At 31.1% G+C, this 20,574-nt stretch overlaps 1 protein-coding gene across 3 annotated transcripts in view; it reads right to left on the minus strand.

Annotated features, from left to right (window-relative positions):
• The window catches only part of LOC143195499 (uncharacterized), a 186,863-nt gene that overhangs the window by 8,020 nt on the left and 158,269 nt on the right, over positions 1 to 20,574 (minus strand). Inside the window, exons 12-13 of one of the 3 annotated variants that reach the window (XR_013005548.1) lie at positions 12,935 to 13,019; positions 12,048 to 12,148 (exon numbers count right to left, since the gene is read on the minus strand). The exons of 1 other annotated variant lie outside the window; for it this stretch is intronic. The gene's annotated coding sequence lies outside the window, so the exon portion shown is untranslated. The remainder of the gene's footprint in view (positions 1 to 12,047; positions 12,149 to 12,934; positions 13,020 to 20,574) is intronic. One more of the 3 variants, XR_013005547.1, reaches the window with a different exon arrangement.

Here is a 20,574-nt window from a genome sequence, read left to right on the forward strand (position 1 = left end):
TATTTTCCCATCTCCTATCTTCATAAGCTTGTTTAAAAGGATTTTTTTTAATTGGCAGCTACACTGTAAAAAATCGGTACCATATAGTCTATTCAAAGTATTCTCCATTGATAACCGCTACATTTTTCAAGCAATTTACCGATTCCATCTTGAAAGAACAACATAAAAAGCGAAGCGCTGCTTAGACAGGTTACGACTGATATATGGGAACAAGGAGGAATCATAAGGAGCAATGTCTGGGTAATATGGCGGCTATGGTAGCACTTCCCATTTTAAAGTTTCCAAGTCGGTTTTTACCGGTTTGCTAAAATGTGGTCGTGCCTTGTCATTCTGGAGAATACCACAGCCTCCTAATTCTCGTCTTCGACTTTTTTTGGGTGTCCAAAAGGCTCTTTTGTTTACGGTGTCAAAATCACCATTTTCAAAACGTGGAAATCAGTATTCACATGTTGAAATCGATAGAACATAGCTACCATAAGCTTTGTACAACAAATGCGATTTACTCGATAAAAATCCAAATATTTTCGACGCACTGAAACAAATGTTTACACTTCGACAAAATGACACATACTAAAAGACAAGGCTTATTAGTGAGACTTCAACATGAAGTTAGTTACAAATGTACCGATACGATTTAATACACAGTAACATGTGTTGTAAATCCTTAAATTGTTAACAGTCTGTTGACTACTATCGTTCTATGTTTCATATACATAATAAGTTGATGATTATCCCTGAATACTAGAGTCACTAAAATTCATCATTATCCCCCAAACTGGAGTAGTATCGGTAAAAATATTCAGGAACTGATTGGTCAAGAAGTTTCTAAAAGGTTGTCACAATTCGAGGAACCTGGTTCCGGTCCACCCGGTGCAGCGATATTCGCGGGTTCGAATCCTGCCAAGACATGGTTGTAAATTTATGTTTGTGATTATTCTTGCTTGCGATAGTCCATATACGAGACTGTGGAAAGCCTTTTCAGTCACGCCAGTAACTGGTAAGATGGAATATTTTCTAGGATGATCTCTAAATTAAAGATATTTGGTAAAAAGAGACTCTAAAATATGACCAGGAAACAAATCCACAGTTTTCTGGATGCACATAAACATTTCCACCTTTCAAAGAAACAAAATTCTTAAATTCTATTTCAAATACAGAATACATCAATCGACAATTAACAGTAGGATTATGAAGAATCTACGCCTACAAAAGTTTCATCATTCAAAAAAGAATCCACAATTGGCATTAATGATATTTAAACTATTTTTACGTCACTGTAGGTGCGTGAAGTCTACACTTGATTATTTATATTTCATTACAGGTATCTATTTTTATTTTTATTTGTTTCTGCGTTAGATAGTTGTTTCATATTAGGACATGATGTGTGAAACAATCACAGCTTTCTCTATTATATATTAAACAGAATGACTCATTAAAATGTTAAACAGTTTCATTTTGTATATTTTTGTGTTAATTTGACTTGGCTATAAGCTTGTTATATAGAGATTATTTAATTTGAATTAAGGAAAGTTTTGCGTGTATTAGTCAGACTCTTTGGTAGTGGTAATAAAATGTTAATAAAGATTATTTTCCAAACATATTTAATTCGGTACTGTATAAACTGTTCCGACTGTGTGGGGAATTTATTACTACTAAATAGTTTAGTAGTATTTTTATAGTTCTGAAACTATGTGGAATATGTTAAGGTTTATTATTATGAATTGTAATGGTATACATTTAAAGCTTCGCTGATTTTTTTAAAAATAATAATACTAAAGGCTGAATAGTTATATATAATCGAAGAATAGGAACAAGAGCAAATAGGGGGAGCTCACTGATTAGACTTTCCATAGTCATCGTTACGATTAAAATTTTCTTTTTTCATCCCATCAAAGCAACATTCTTCCTTACTATCCAGGAATTAAGTGCTATCTTTAATTTATCGTTGGAGGTGCACTGATTCATTTTGAGGCTTTTCGTGCATTTCCATTCAACGTTGTTTGTTCCTGTATATCACACGGGGTGATACCCACCAGGCACAGTTTTTAACTTCATTTCATTTATTTACAGTAGATCTATTTCAGCGATCTTCAGTTCTTTCAGACCAGTAATTTTTTTTTCACGGAATATCGATATTTGTTGACCGATATATTAAAGAAATGTAAAAAATAGACAGACAAACAGACAACTTCATTTTAAACGTTTGATAAAACAGTTTATATTTTAAATATTTTAAAAACACTTTTTAAAATGATAAAAAAATGAAACTGTATAGAAAATATATGTTTCGAGATGTTATAATAAATCTATAGATAACATTAAATTTATTATCAAAAACAGCCATAAATAGCAATGCTTCTGTTAACAAAATAATCGGTATAATATAACACCTTTTAATATCCGTAGACTGTAAAACTGTAGTCAGATAATAGCGGATAGTTTGTAGTTGGTTTTTTTAGTATATCGAAAACGAGCGTTGAAATGAACAGGGCCATCTGTAATACATAAATAAGCTCGATATTTAAACACCATATGGACGTCAAACATCTGCGATTCACTCACGGAATGATATTGTTTCGTTTTTAGAATACAAAGTATAAAAATATTATGCCCATTTTATTATAATCTTAACATAAAAAATTTGTAATTTTTTTACATTTACATTTTCGTGATGTTCCTCAAGTTTATTCTTATTTCATAGCACGCAAGGTAGTGTACTGGGTCCAGTATTGTATCTTCTGTATACGGCCGATCTGCCCACCACAAAAATAACTACTGTGGCAATATACGCAGACGATATAGCAATCTTAGCATCCCATGAAGATCCAGTCATAGTATTAACAAACCTACAAACCCACCTGGAGAAAATACAATTATGGTTGAAGACATGGCACATTAAAACCAATGAAACAAAATCCACCCATGTAACGTTTACCCTGCGTAGGAGAACATTTCCACCAGTGAATATTAATCATCGTCAACTCCCCCAAGCAGAGCATGTTAAATATCTTGGTATGAACTTAGATCGAAGCCTAACCTGGAAGAAGCACATCCAAGTTATCATTAGATAACAAGGTATTGCTGTACGAGTCTATACTCAAGCCTATTTGGTCATATGGAATCCAACTATGGGGTACCGCTAGCAAATCTAATATATCAATCATTCAACGGTTCCAAAATAAAGTGTTGCGTGCCATTGTTGATATTCCGTACTATATTTCAAATAAAGTGATACAACGCGATATTCCTCTTGAACCTATAACAAGTGTAATTCAACGTATTTGTGTGAAGTACTTCGAAAGAGTGTCAGTGCATCCCAACATACTCGCTAACCAGCTAAATATGCGACGTGATAGTGAAGTGCGTAAACTAAAACGTTTAACAGCACATGATCTGATTAGTGGACATAGATAGACTTTAGAATAAGCCTAATTAAGTAAGATAATATTTATACAGGAGATCGCGATTTTCTACACGCATGTATATATAATATAAACTATTACCTATAGGGCAGATTGTGGAATCACAAAAAGTAAAAAAAAAATATTCATAGTTGCAAGTCAAATTAACACAAAAATATACAAAATGAAACTGTTTTACATTTTAATGACTCATTCTGTTTAATAAGTAATAGAGAAAGCTGTGATTGTTTCACACATCATGTCCTAATATGAAACAACTATCTAACACAGAAAGAAATAAAAATAAAAATACATGCCTGTAAAGAAATATAAATAATCAAATGTTGACTTCACGCACCTATGGTGACGTAAGAATAGTTTGTGATCACTGATTTTGTAACTATCGAACAATTAGTTTAAATATAATTAATGCTAATTGTGGATTCTTTTTTGAACACAATTTAAATGAATGATGAAACTTTTTGTAGGCGTAGGTTCTTCATAATCCTACGCCTACATTATCCTGTTAATTGTGGATTGATGTATTCTGTATTTGAAATAGAATTTAAGAATTTTGTTTCTTTGAAAGGTGGAAATGTTTATGTGCATCCAGAAAATTGTGGATTTGTTTCTTTGTTATATTTTAGAGTCTCTTTTTACCAAAACTTAGAGATCATCCTAGAAAATATTCCACCTTACCAAGCCCAGTTACTGGCGTGACTGAAAAGGCTTTCCACAGTCTCGTGTATGGACTATTGCAGCCAAGAATAATCACAAACATAAATTTACAATCATGTCTTGGCAAGATTCGAATCCTCGAATATCGCTGCAGCGGGTGAACCAGAACCAGGTTCCTCGAATTGTGACAACCTATTAGAAACTTCTTGATCAATCAGTTCCTGAATATACCGACGGACATTAAACAAAAAGCACACATTAAACTCTATGTCCAGTCCAGGCTAATGTGACTAAAATTCATGTAATGTAAATTCATACATGATGTCTGAACTGAAGGTCACTGAATATACTGTATGAAGATTATGACAACCAACCAATACTGGTTTCAACGTTTTAAAAGTGGTGATAATGACACTGAAAATAAAAAGCGTTGTGGACATCCAAAAACATTTGAAGACCAGGATTTGAAGGTATTACTGGACGAAACGATCAAAGACAACAATCTTATTGCTCAGCATGACCAATACAGTTACAGAATAGAGTATTGCGAAACCAGTGAATACATACTTGTAACATTATAATGGAAATCCCACTCGCCGTATTCTTCAGACTTATGAGTCCGACCAGCGCTTCACTTCTTATGAAAATACCAAAAATCGGTCGTGTCATGGATAGCCTTAAAAGATACATCGTTCTTTCAAGAGGATGAAGAATACTTTTAATAAAATAGATTGTATGGATTTTTCACTATAAGCCTTTAAATGAAATAAAAACTAATACTTTTTAAAACTAATATTGATAATTTTTCCCTTTAAATTGAATATTATTTGCATTTGTCGAAAGTACATCTGACACAGATTTCCGAAATCTGTCGATTGCCTTTCCCTCCTGGCCATTTTTTGCCGAGAAAAAAAGCGCCACTACCATAACGGAATATCGAATTTTCATACAAAAAACTTGAGTGAAAAATTCGATTAAGACGGGAAACACTTGGAAAGCGAAAAGCTGTAATAACCCCGCCTCTGGTTCACGTTTTACGCTCTATATATCCCGGCTAAACTTTAATTCAATAAAAAAATAGTTTCCGATAATTTCTTTCCAGATAATTGTAGGCGTAAGCCCACTACTGAATAACAAATTGATCAAGAACCATGTGAAAAAAAATCGAGTTACGGTTGATTCGTAATTGTTTGTTTGTTTCGTTTAGGTAATAAAACATCGCTTATTCGAGCATAGTTCTGAAATATAGTAATAAATAACGTAAGTTTTCTATGTATAGATGCTAACGTTATTGATCAATTTACTATTAGTACTGTTTAATAAACAATATCGATAAATATTCATTCCATAAGAAATAAATAGTAATACAACTCGGCGTAGATATATGAAGTCATCGATTGAATATAGTGTCACATGTGGTTATGTCATTTCGCTAAACACATTTTCATTAATTATTTCTATTTTCAAACTAGTTTTATATTATATTGCATGTATTTCAAAATCAAGTTATTATATTATGACAAAACGGTGAATGAACTTTTCTGTATTTTCGAAAAATGAAGTTAATTTTTATGGACTATTATACAAAACATAATATTATATTACCTTTTTACTTTTTTAAACACCACTTATAAGATATTTTATACAAACTATATGCATTGTATAGTATTAAAATGTGACAAATATAGAGGAATAAATCCGGAGACACAGATTGCCACTGAAATAGATCATTTTGATGGAAAAAGCAATGAGCAGCTCCAAAAAGACATGTACCAAGATCATAAAGGTTTATCGGTGATGTCGTCAAGAGTGGCTAAATTTGGTCAAGAATATTCGAAGTTCTGTGGCATCAACAGTACCGTATTGGCTGAGAAGTGGACACTCTCCTCAAGTGCTGATTATGGGTTGATGATGATGATGACAATGAATATCAAAATATTTATTTTTGGAACTATAATATAGTCATCCTTCAGAATTTCCATTGTCGGTGATTCGTAATACATCTCGTACATTCGTAGCCAACTAAAATATGTGCACTGGTAGTGAGAAGAGGGTGAGGAGAGAAGATTTGGGTTATAGTTCGCATTGAAGATGACCTATTGAAGTGATATTTTGCGTATCACTGATTATTTTTGGAAATAAAAAATACTGTAAAGGTGTATACATATTCAAATATATTTAAATATAAATAATGTTTACTTTTAATACAGATGCAGCAATAAAAAAAACAAATATCTACTATTCAACATCTTGATATTGTTTGAATATTTTTGAAGTTCTAATATATAATAAATCACATCGTTTAAAATACGTAATATATAAAATTAATAGAGAATTCTAAATAAAATATCAACGACTTGAAGACATTTAGTTGCAGTAGTGACCTTGGCACAGTTTTGAGTAAATTAACCTTGCTGTGGATGTACTAACTTGTTCTTTATGATTTAATGTTTAAACTGGGTCTAATATTATACTACAACCTGTTGCTTTTCAACTTTATTATCAATATTATTTTTTGTTTAACATACCAAAAGTAATGTCGTGACTATATCAGACAGAAAGAAAAAAAAGAAAAAATTATCTTTAACAAAAAAATTGAATCGACTTCAAGAATAAATAAGGAACTCACTAAATAGCAAAAAATAATCAAACTAAGATTTTTTAACAGAAAAAATTATTTATAAATTTATTTTAACTACTACCAACTGATCAGTTTGAAGTTGGTGCCAAGCAAAAAATTAACTTTGATTTGTTCGTAATTTAATTTTCTGTATATGTCACAAAATTATATTATTTTTGTATTGTTTGAGCCCGCACAGACTTCAAAATGATCAGTTGGTAGTAGTTAAAATAATATTGTAAATAGATAAATAACTTTAGGTAGGTGTTAAGCTAAATTGTATGTATATAATAGAATATAAAATACGTTTAGCAGATAGATTAAATAAGGTTTTTGTTTATTTTTATTATACAATGATTATTATGTACACATTTTATTTTAAAACGTTTTTTTTTGTGTGTTAAAAATCTAAGTTTGATTACTAGTTAATGTTTAGTGAGTTCCTTATTTATTTTTTGAAGTTGTTAGATATTTACTTACTATACATAAATTACTAATAAAACAAATCTAACTTGTTCTTGACTTCAAAATGATCAGTTGGTAGAACATAAATTAATATTATAAATAGATAAATAGATTAAAAATATTTTATTAAAATATTTATATTAAAAATGTTTATATACAAATAGGAAAAAAAGTTTTTTTTACTTTTTAGTGAGTTCCTTATTAATTTTTTTGAAGGCCGTTCAGTTTTTTGTTAAAAATATTTTATTTTTCTCTTTTTAGTGTTAGATGTTTACTCAATAAATTACGCAGTTATATTATTAAGTATTACAATGGGTAGGCCAAGTAAAGGTGCAGTCCGTATGTCTAAGAGCAGGAATAAAGAAACGATGATTGAAAATAAGGAAGGTTTCAGGCCCCGGTGTCCGCTACCTAGTCTAGATGATTTGAAAAATGTTCTAATCAAACTAGAACAACAAAAAGTTGTTGCCCCCGTCTGAAATCAAACCCACGACTTCCGCATGTGAGCTGGACGCTCCATCCACTACACCATAGAAGCAATTGCCTGCGATATTTCTACGACTTTTCATATGTTATGGTTAGTGCTTAAAAAGCAAACTGAATGATTTCTACAGTGAACTATTTCCGTTTTTCCGTCACATGAGTTCAGCATTATACACAAATATCTGATTATTTTAGATAAAAAAATATGTGAAAACTTTGTACATGCCTTTGAAATTTGATGATTTCCCTCGATTTCCCCCATCAGATCCCGACTTGGTTCCAATGGCCCCATCTCCGAAGTGAACTCTTCCGAATAATTGAAAGAATTTTCCATTCGGTCCATAACTGACGGAGAAATCGGCGAACATACATTAAGAATTTAAAGTAGCGATATCTACTTTGGTTCCTCATTCCTTTCTTTTAATGGTTGATGTCAAAAACAAAACATCACATCCACACAAAAGAGATACGTACTACAATGGGCTCTTCTCAATAAAAAGGAAAAAAGTTTTCCGGCACTCGCGAAGTACAATACAAATATGAGAAGCCGTCGAGCAAATAGTTTCGAGCTTGATTGTTCGCCTCTACTACACTGAAATGGCCGCTGGCCATTAGCGCGAAAGGTTATTGCATAGCGGCCGCCTGTCAGGACATCTAAATATAAGCAGGAAGAAAACAAACGGCCCAACTGTAATGCGGATGCGTAGCAAGAGATCAAATTGTTTAGAATTGTCTAAACGTTTTATCCTAAATATTTTGCTTTCGTATCCTCATAGCTGACAGTTTAAAATAACTGAATATTTCTGCCAAGTACAACATATTAATTTAGAAGATTGTAGTATATTTTAAAAAACATTAAATTACATAAATTAAAGTTAAAGTTTAACATCAGTGTTAACAGAATTTATTATTTTCTATTTTTGCTTTGGATGAGAAAAATTATTGTTGAACCTATTATAGTGACTTGATGTTCATTACGGAAATTCTACACCAAAAAAATCAATTTTATCATCAAATGGTATGCTTAATTTAAGCATGGTGATTCTAATATTCATGATGATGAATACCTCAGTCGCTTAAAATCTTCGGTTGTTCACAAATCTAGAAAAAAGGTCCATGAAATAATTTGGGAAATCTCTAACGTGACATTTATTATTTTAAGAGAAATCCTTCTACAACAAGAACGTGGAGAAGTTAGAGGAGCGTGTGGAATGGATGTGGAGTTATAATATGAGTTTGGAAAAAAAATTATGGAGATTTCTACACTGTGATTCGTAGGATTTGATAAACGTTTAAGTGTGAATAATTTTCAATAATTTTGAAATTTCTGAAACATTTCATGACCTTTAAATGTACTGCGTACAATCATAGAAACAAGAGAACACTTTTCAAGAATAGATTCAGTTTTTTTTAAACTGCATGCATAATACTCATCTATTTTCGTTTTTAACCTGTTTTTACAAAACTATGTCTTATAAATGATGTGATGGGCATGAGAAATTTACGATATATATATTAAAGATGTCTTTGAGATTTATAGTGTTGTTATTTATATTTTGAGCCTAATAATTTTTTTTGATAACATATTTATTAGATATCCTTAGTACAATCTTAATTATAAATTAATTTATTACTACATTTCATTTGTACTTGGATTAATTCACAAGCAAGACGAGATTAATACATCAATATGTATTATATATTCCTCAATTATAAAATTATAATAACTTAAGTTATAGTTTATACTAAAGGTATACATTTTATATAAGTTCGTATGGTTTGGTTCGCTTCAATCTTCTGATATCCTGCGCGTTGTCCAGTAGTTGTATTGCTTCCACGTTAGTGTGATTTAGTAATCTTCTTTTGTATTTTAAGGCGAAATATTGGATAACTTCGCAAATCCATTTGATTTTCAGGTCATCGTGCAGTTCTTCATTGGTTACGTAGCGATAGGCATTGGTAATTAATCGAAGAATTTTGTTTTGACAGCATCGGATGACTAGTTGATTTGAATTTTTAGTGTAACTCCATATTTACAACCCATAGGTCCAAATTGACTTGTTGAAGGTATGAAAAGTTGAGAGTATCTTCCGACTAACTAGTATAGTTGTTTTATTTTGGTTTTAATGTGTTTTGCTTTTTGTCTAACATGATGTTTGAGCCTAATAATTAAAATAAAAAAACAGCAATTGATTAACCAAAATGACTTTAATGTGTAATCCTGTAAGACTTTCTCCACCCCGATTGAGGGGATTTTGTTAAATTACGCGGGATCAAATTTGAATGAATTTTTTCCACAGCTAAATGTTGAAATATCTTAAAGCATGACGATTTTGCAATATCATTTCGCACACAGCATCAATGATTTCTGGCAGAACAACTGATTTTGTACGATATTCATGAGTTTAGCCCCTGAGCGAAATGCCGAAACAATTAAATTCATTATATCAATGTTCTACAGTGGTCAAGGATGGGGTTTCTGCGCTAAAAGTCAACGTAGTTTGATCGATATGAAAATGTTCACTAGTTAAATCGATTTTTTTACTGAAACAAAATCTTCTGGTCACTGTAAACAACTCAAGTTGGGCTTAAATGATAAGAACTTGAAAACGTCAGATGGAGCTTAACAACACTTAAATAAATAACAACTCTCCAATTATCAATAAGATGGTTTTGCTAAAATAATGATTGTTTTAATATTTCTCTAATTTAGCTTTGCTCTTAGTTTCTATAAAATTTATAATATTTATTTTATCCGCTTAGTTATTAGCATCATTCATTATAAACTGCAATTTTATTTTTTTAAATGACTATCATACGAATTTACTGAAAATGCCAGCCAAAAAAGGGAAGAATCTTCTGTAGAATGTTATGAATGACAATGAAAATTTATAACATTTGTTTAACATTGAATATTTGACAACAATACCATTAGCAAAAAGTAATTGGTTCGTCCAGGAGAATCATCTAAATTGTCGCTAAAGCACAATATTGTTTTGCTATATATATGGTGGAATTAGCAAGATGTAGGACATTGCGAGGTATTGTTATAACGACTACCAATAGTGTAATTTACGCAAAAGGTCAGCAATAGTAAAAAGTTGACAATGAAACAGACGCCAAGTCACCCCCCTGTATGAAAACGCGCGGCCATATGTTGCAAAAATTGTGAAGGATGCACTGTTGCAGTTCGAATGGGAAATTTTACCGCACCCAACGTACTGACCAGTCATAGCATCTTTTGATAACCACTAGTTTAAATTAGGAGCAAAAAAATCGGAGAGGAAAAAAATCTATATATCCATATATCGGCGAACAAAAAATATCGATACTTTTTTTTAACAATACCGATATATTTCTTCACTTCTACTTTCCACGCAAAATTTACTTAATGACCAAGATGAGAGAGATCTTCCAACAAAAATTCGATACACTCTTCCAAAAATTCTAGGTTTTCAAATTCGGTACTCCAACTATCGATATTTTTTCGAACAAAAAAAGTCGGCGAAAAATATCGATATCTTTTTCAGATCGATATAACAAGGCATGGCTGCTACGATTTTGAATCGCCTGAAGAACCATTTTTAAAGGAATGATAGGAATTGTACTCTAGTCGATAGTCTCAGTTTGCGTTGAGAAGTAAGTTTAAATCCAGTTAATTTATCACTGTTGAGTAAACTTTCCGGTTCATATAAACAGTAAGAAACGAACGACTGAAAATTTTGCACAAATAGATGCTAAAAATTTAATTTGTTTACGATTTTCGTTCGAAGAACGAAAGTTCCGTTTGTTTTATACGTTTCAGCGTAGCCTATTTCAAGTCGCGTCAGGTTTACTTTACTCTGTCTGATAATGATTCACTAATGTTATTGACAGGTTCGGTTTATATTTTGACGACGCCAAACAAAAATATATTTTTTATAATGTTTAACCGAACATCATTTTGCACTTTCCCATTCATTTTAGAATTCCCAACTTATAATTTCAACGGACTTGCAGAAAAAATGTTTATATATTCATGTGATTATAAAGTAAATTCGATATTGGTAAATCTCTCCTTTTTGTATAAAAATAAATCAGCCATGTTAGAAATGAAGAAAGAATATTATTCAAGCTTTCAAAATATAAAAAGAATTAAGTTCTTCGGACTAAATTATTATGAATAATACTCAGTTACTTAATCTTGAAAGACAAACAAGATTTCTGGACAGTTTTAATCTTCCATAGTGTTTTTTATTACTTTTTTCATTATATTTGTATAATTTAAATAATATTTTTAAAAAATATCGATACTTTTTAGCCATATCGATGTTTTTCTGCAACTTTCTACTTTTGGTACTTAAATTTAAAGCCACAATGAATACATCTCTGGAAGGCACATGGAATAGATGACATTTTACCTGGATTATTGAAAGAACTGCTACGAAAACCAATAATCATGTTGATGAAAACCTGACAAACCTGCAGAACAAGTCGAATCTCACAGATATTTCGCTGTTACCTGCAATATCAAAACTATTTTAAAAACCTAATATTTAAACGTGTTAAGAACTGTGTAACTGCGGCTATTAAAAAAGCATTTGAGGAAAAGAAATACTGCCCTGCAATATTCCTGGATGTCTCACAAGCTTTTGATCGAGTTTTGGCATTTGGGATTAATCTGTAAGATGAGCAAATTGTTACCGCGTAACTATTGTCAATTGCTGGAGTCATATCTTTTCGGAAGAAAATTTAGTTTTGTTGTTTCGTTTTCGTTGCTGTTTGTGTTTAGATTTTTGAGTTTTGCTTTTTTTAAACTCAGTCTGTAAGATCGACAAAGGTGGGATGAAGATTGTCAATGAATTAGGTCAAAGTTCTCTAGCCATATACTATAATAATTAAGATACATTTCAGTTCAGGGCGTATGGTCACTAAAAATAGATAGGGAGTAGCTCAGTTGGAGACTATTAGAACTGGGACTCAACAACAACATCTATCTATTTAATTCCGAATCACACCATATCAAAATTCAGTTAAGTGAAAATTTTAAAAGTGACAGATAATTATGTAATATATACAAATATAAAACGATATGTTGAATTAGTCATAAAATAATCTAATAAATACTATGTAATTATTGCAGTTAAAATTATATACTTAGACGCAGAAAAAATAGACAGGTAAGGCTACGCATAATATAAAAATATTGGGTTAGATACACAAACATAATAATATTAAAAAAAACACAAAAGCTGCTCAAAGCTCGACTGGGCACCACTGCAAAATAAAAACCAACCAACAAGCTTACCTATCTATTTTTTCTCGATTTTTTCACGTTTGTCAGTACCTATCCCGCACGGCTCCTTTGTTTTAGTACCCTTTTAAACGTAGTACTAAAAAATGTAATTCTATTAGTAAAAATATTGTTTGGGTGCAAAACAAAAACGAATAGACCGTTCATTCAATTTGAATTGCGTTTTTGGAACGATGTTCGCGATTTAAAAATAGCGAGGGAAACTTTCTATGGGTATCGGTGCAAATCCCAAATGCCAACGTGGTATTTGCCAAAAAAATTGATTCAAGTATATGGAATGCGATAACACAGACTTACGGTGAAATATAGACGATATTTGCTAATAGAATATAAATTAAGATAACACGATATAAATTAATCTAAATATTAGATAGAAGACAAGATGATCTAAGTTGACACTAAAAAATAAAACATTTATGGGCTACGCAAAATTTTACAAACAAATGAATTATTGTAATGTAAGAGATATAAATATATCATTCATCATTCATTATATTTCCTAGATTATGCTATTTAATAAAATAGCCACAATATTACCAACAATTCAGAAAATTTATTTAGATGAAGTATCATTGCCATAACTATATTTTCCGCTAAATAGGAGCTTGTATATATTCTGATAGTTTTTTTTTAATTTAAAGCATTTATTGAGAACAATTATTATAATATTTATTAAACCAAATATTTCCATTACTTTTTAAATATTTTTCCCAATTTTTCTGCATTTTGAAATCCTGTACCAGTCAAGCTATACGATGTAATGATCTGAGTAAGTGGTAATAGAAGGCTGAACAGTTTATCCTTTACAACTCTTGCAACATGTGGTTGAATGTTGTCTTCGCTATCGTTGGTCTGTTTTACAACAATACGTTGTTTACGCAGATAGATATTTGAAGTAAAAGTTTCATTCGGTTTTAGTAGCCCGTAATATGCAGAGTAAGATTTTATAGCTATGAATATATCGTTTTGGTGCGGATGTAGATGACTCTAACCCACGATTCTTGCGTTTGAAATTGTAAATGGAATGTGAATTCATATTGTAGCAATCTGCCCTCCTTTTTCAAAGTGTTTTATGAGCTTTCGGCAGCAGATTTATTAAAATCAAACAACAAAACAGTGATTATAGAACATTTGGAAGCAATGAAATTGCAATTTTGACTGCTTAATGAATTTACGGCGTTGATGTATAGAAACAAAAGATTTAAAATGCGTCAAAAACATACATTTATGCACAGTTTTTTTACGGTTTGCAAGTTTCGTTACGGATATAAACTCCCGCACGATGTACAATAATATGAAAATTACAAAATTGCCAAGATATGTGTGTTTGTTTTCGTGTGCATTTACATTTCTCTTGCCAAATATATTTCAAAACCCAGTGTAGGCCTATCCCGACTTTTTATGCCGAAACAATTTTTATGGGAGCGTATAATGTATATTTCCTTTAAAACATCTGTCCACCACCACGCTTTTAGATCATGTGTTTCGTAATATATGTGGCTATGTTGCCAAACCAAATAAAGCTGTTTTTATTGGCAATATAAGTCCATAAATATTGTGTCCGCGTATTGTCACATTTAAATAATATTTAATTGATACTAATTTGAAACAAACCCGAAACATAAAGAAAATTATCTGGAATTGACCATTTGAAAATCTCACTAAAAGTGATTTCAAAATTATTTTTGTATCTGCTGGTGCCTGTAGGTTGCGACCACTGTTTCTAGTCTAGTTTGTTTGCAGTGCTTGCGATTGTCTGTGATATTTTATGTTGATAAATCCTGCATTGCAAAAAATTGTTATGAATCAGTGAAAATATTTCCGAAAACTTAGGATGATTGATGACTGATTTAGCTCTAGTTTGCCGTTAACGGTAGGATGATTAAGATTGATTGATTGATTAAGACAGTTTGTATCCCTACCCATTCAAAAGCTTATTTCATTTTATAAGGTTATTATTCTTAGCAGACTGGAATAAGCGAATTTGAATAAATAAAGAGTTCCTGTTTTATTGGCCTCCGAGAACTAAGAGGGTGATGACTGTGAAACCGATTCGAATTTCAAACAATAAATGCAGGAGTGTCCCGTGGAAGCGAGCTGTAACGAGTGGTTTTATCTGCTGTATAGGTGCGACTTTCCATTTGCAGACGTCAAATTAGCCGTATTTACTGATAATACTAGAGTACTAGCGGTTGAAAACACCATACAAGAAACATATCTTCATTTTCAATGGGCTATAAATGATGTTTTCTAAATGCCTATAAACTAGATAACAACGTGAATATGATTATATTTATATATATTAGGGCTAAGACAAAATAAAGTACCACCCTATTGAACTGAATATTGAACAATATTTAGGAGTTTATCAGATATATTGGAGTTTGTACCAGATATTTTAATGATTTTAATATGAGAAAATATCGATTAAGATCAAGGAAAGAAAATACCATCGAGCTAATCAAATTTTAGTGAGGGGGTATTCAATATATTCAATATTAAGTAATTAATTAATATAATAATTAATTATTATATATTAATATTAAGGTCTATATTCTAAAAACATAGAAAAATCTGTATTTTGACTCATAGTCAAATTCTTGTGTTAAATATTTTAGTTACAGTGGGATGCTCTTGAAGCAAGCTTTAACTTTTCACACTACTTCAAGAATATTTAAATAATTACCTAAACAATTAAAAATTAATCAATGGAAGGTAAATGCCCAAAAGTCTGAAGAAAAGTGGTTCCCTTACTTAGAAATGTTAAAAAAGGTACTTCAAAGGTAAACAGTCATGGGTTAATTCAACGGTTTAACGTGGCAGTGGTATTAGAACCATGTGATTTACCATGAAGTACTAAAAACAAATAAATTCATAACTGAAGAATCCATTCCATTACAATTAATATTTTATGAGCTCCATTACAGGACCGAGTTCAAAGATTGTTAATGGCCCATTGGACGATCAGAATAAAAGCAATCAGAGGAAACTGTTGAGAGTCATGAAAGAGATAATCAAACAAAACCAACCCTGTTGAACTTCCATGATAAGAGATTACTGAACTATGACGAATCTAAAGTTAAATTAATTTAAAATGTTTGTTAGTTGCCGAGTAAGTACGATTTATTGTAAGTTAAAAAAAGTTAACAAAATTTATTCACTGTAACCAAAAATAAAGAAATTCGATACATTTGAATATTTTCCCAATGGTGACTCATTATTTTCTTTAAGAACTAATACACCATTTATATATTTCTGGGAAAAGGGTATTTTTAACCTTAAAACTCAGGGATTCTATTTTCGTCAATACATAAAATTTTTCCACATATATTTTAATGTTTATCTACGTTTCCAAAAATATATTGATATTAAAATTTTATTATGTATTTGTATATAGTATCTTATTTATGAATTCATCTTATTCAATACGTAAAATACATTTTACAAAGTAAGACGTATATCACAAATTTAATATTGGACCAACAACAGAAACGAGTAAAATAAGATAGATCTTCGCAAATAATATTTAAGAAAGATGAAAGTAATTAGTTATACTCTTACACCTAATTATTCAATTTATAACAAAAATATTAGTATAATTAGTTTGTCACGCTACAGTAATTAATAACCAGATCCCACTAATTTAATAAACAAGGCCTGCTGTTCCGTGTTTGTTTTTTAATTGAGGTTAAACAAACGACATCTTTAATATAATTTGGGTGGTGTTTAATATTAGAGTACTTTTTATTTGATTAAGAAATTTCTTGTTTTAATCAAGCTTTTTCAACCTGTCATATTCATCCAACAACATATTAATTCTGCGGTAAAAATTTTGAATGTCCTTCATCCAAAGTGATGTTAGTTTAATAAAAATAGGTTATGCATTAAGTTGGAAAAATGTCCGGTCGAAACGGAGGAGATGTGCTGTATATGTTAACCATAACTTTCAATAACCAAGAGACAATTTTTAGTTCCAAATATTATTTTATTGGTACCTATTGGTATGTAAATATAAAAAAAAACTTTTTAATGGGTTTTTAAGTTTCATATTAACTAAATTAATAATTGTTAAGCGCTAATAGTCGTCGCGTCTGTTAAACAACGTAGTCTAACTGTTAAATACGATGCTTTTGACATTTCTCTATATAAAATAACAGTTTTACATTTTGTATTATAGTATTCATTTAAAACTTATTGTTTTTGTTGTTTGATTGTAACTGATTATGAAAAGTGGATCAAATACAATAATGGGTTAATTCAGGAAAACCATTTACATCAACACTGAGACGGAATATTAAAGGCCAATGAGTACTTCGACACAGTCATGTTGCCATGTTGATGGGAAAAAGTTATATAAAATAATATAAAATATTTTGATTAATATATATTTTACCAATTTTTCTGAATAAATGTCTTGAATAAGAGTTATAAAATAAATAATCAGAATATTATAAATTCTTACTATATTAGCAGAAAAAATCCATTATGAATAAGTTCAGCTTGTAAGATTTATGCTAATTAACACATTATTCAATATTCAAATTCAATATATATATATATATATATATATATATATATATTCATATTTCATATATTATAATATATGTCATTCCCAATCTTCCTTTGGAAGTTACAGTAATTTTGTTATTTTTAAAACACTAAATAAAAATAGCTTGCGTGGAAAACGGTGTGTAGTTTTTTTGATGGCAATAAATATCACTGAATTAATTCAAACAATAGCGTAGCGACCAGAAAAGTAACCTATTCCGAAGCACTCATTGATTAGTATGGTGAAACAAATGAAAGTGACAACGTGAGATATTCGACACAATTTACAATTTTTGACTGTATTATCGAAGTGGGTGCTACCTTTTCTGATACCGGATTAAAAACAACACGATGGTCTAAAGTGTTATTTGGAGCTACTAATTGAAAATTGTATCTTATGTTATGGTGCGACAACAATCCATATATTGGACTTACTATTTCAAACTTGAATCAAAATTATCATCAACTGAGGGGATAGAAGTCAGGATAAATCAATACAAACCAACCAAAAACAAATCGTTCTATTAAAACAAAAAACGATCGATACACAATCCGCACAATACACTCTTGATGAAGATTGTGTTTGATGAATAAAGCTTAATAAAATATTTTTATATAAATTTTAATAAAAATTTATAAAACAAATGATATTGTGATGTTATTGACCACATCCCGTACCTTTGTCGTCAACTTCATGTATTACTACTTCACTTTACAGTATAGGAACACTTACATTTCACCGAAGTATAAACAAAATATTTTTAAGTGCATCGCCTGAGCAAATTTGCACCGAGTAAATCACAGAAAAAGGCGGCTGAAGTTCATCGAATGCTCTGTGGAACTTATGACAGCCTCATGCTCAATCGATTTCAGTATTTAAAGACGAGAATTAGAAAGCGTTCCTCAATGATGATCAGTGTAAAACACAAGAATAATATGCAGAATTGTTGGGAGTAACACCATTTACAATTGCTTGAAAAACATGGGAATGATCCAAAAGCTTGGATATTTTGTGCCGTTTGAAGTGAAGTCAAGAGACATTGAAAGGAGTTTAGTCAAGTGTGAAATGTTGCTTCAACGGCAAAATTGGAGAGGTTTTTTGCATAGTATTGATACTGGTGACGAAAAGTGGATCCATTCCGATAATCCAAAAACAAATCATAGGGACCTCGAGGCCATGCATGCCAACATCAACGGCAAAGCCTATGGCATCTATGGCACCAAGCTAATACTTCGAATTTTGGTTAGATCAGCTTGGTATGCTATACTATGAGCTGCTAAAACCTAATAAAACTATCAATGGGGATCTCTATCGACTACAATTGATGCGTTTCTGTCGACCTCTACACAAAATACGGCCGGAATACGAGCAGACACAACAAGCTTATTCTTCAGCATAGCAACGCTTGAACCATGTTGCAAAACCGGTGAAAATATACTTGGAAACATTAAAATTGGAGTTCTACTTCACCCACCGTATTCTCCAGATCTTTTCATTTCTACTTGATGGACATATAAGTCGTGACCTGTCTGAGCAGCGCTTCACTTCCTATGAAGATACCTAAAAATAGGTGTATTCATCGATAACCTTAAAAGATCCATGGTTGTTTGAGATGTAATCCGTAAATTGGCTGAAAGATAGGTAAAAGTAGCGGCTATAGATGACAATAGTTGTCTTTGAAACTAATCTATACAGCCTTATTATATGATATTCGGAATCCATTCAGTTAAAGCATTACGCTGTATTAGTGAATAAAAAATTAAAACTAAATTACTAAAAGGAAATATAAGTGTATTAAAAGTGATATGCTGCAAACTCCTATATTAGTTTAATTAATACTGATTAGAGTAAGACATACATGAAGTACTTTATAAACTCAATTAAATTACTACATGCTATGGACTATTATGTCCACAATTATATTTAAGTAACTCAATTAATGAATCATATCGGTTCTTATACCCCGGCCACCGCATTTACGAGCATCATACAATCAACTCCATCAATTTACCAATTTAATATAATTAAAATGAAAAAAACTCAAACAAAGAATAAACCGTAAAATATGCCATCGAACTCTAGATGCGGAAGCGCAGCTTTACAGGACAAATGTTTATTTTTTTGTGTTTGGCTTGGTCGCGCTTAGAACTAACCGATAATAGGCTAGGATTTTGTTTCAAAGCGCATTAACCCACATTCCCTCATAGTCGTGTTTATTTTCATTTTAGGGGTTACGTTTGTATGCTGCTGCCAACGCTCTAGTGAAGGTGACGTCGAAGAATGGCTAGCAGCTGCCGAGTGGGCGGATATTAAACCGTAGCTGGAAATCGGATTATTTTCAATTACGCCTTCATTGGAGTGATAAACTGCTTAACAAAGACCAATAACATAAGTGTATCTATTTAATCTATACAAAACTAATTTAAAAATGTTACATATGATACTTATTTTATATTTAACTGGTCGTAAATAAAAGAAACGATATCAGAAAACGCAAGATGGTTGAGTGCTATCATTCAATTACTTCGTCAAGTAATTAGTTATTATATCGTCCACAATTGTGTACCGGTTTTTAACAACTCACTTCAGACGTGCCACCATCGACTGCCCAAGCGTCTTCAGGTAAAACTGCACCGCTGTCCTTTTTTATCTATTAGTATTTTCTTAATATTTTATAGCGTCAATACATAACGGTTACATCATGTAATCATTTCGTCCATTCACGGAGCCATTTACCCTAATATATTTTCGGAAGAACCATCAGGTCATTAATAGATTGTATAATTCATGAATAACATTTGGTGCTTGCATATTTTTATCAGCTATATCTATTTCCGTATAAAAAATAACAATTACCCATTTGGTATCATTGAATCGAACGCTCAAAATTTCATATTCGATATTTATTATATTTATTGGTTGATTTTAAGAAGTTGCAGCTGCTGAAGCCCATCAAACTACTTTAGAGCCCATAAATAATATTTACCAGTATTATCATAAATACTGTTTCATCATATTCCAACTGAGGATTTTAATTTCAATGATTTAAATATGGCTATTATGATATTGATGTCAATGTCAATGG

Source organism: Rhynchophorus ferrugineus, unplaced genomic scaffold, assembly GCF_030347505.1.
Source record: "Rhynchophorus ferrugineus isolate W39M unplaced genomic scaffold, kcgeb_rfMv2 rfM4, whole genome shotgun sequence".
Classification (NCBI taxonomy): Eukaryota; Metazoa; Arthropoda; class Insecta; order Coleoptera; family Curculionidae; genus Rhynchophorus; species Rhynchophorus ferrugineus.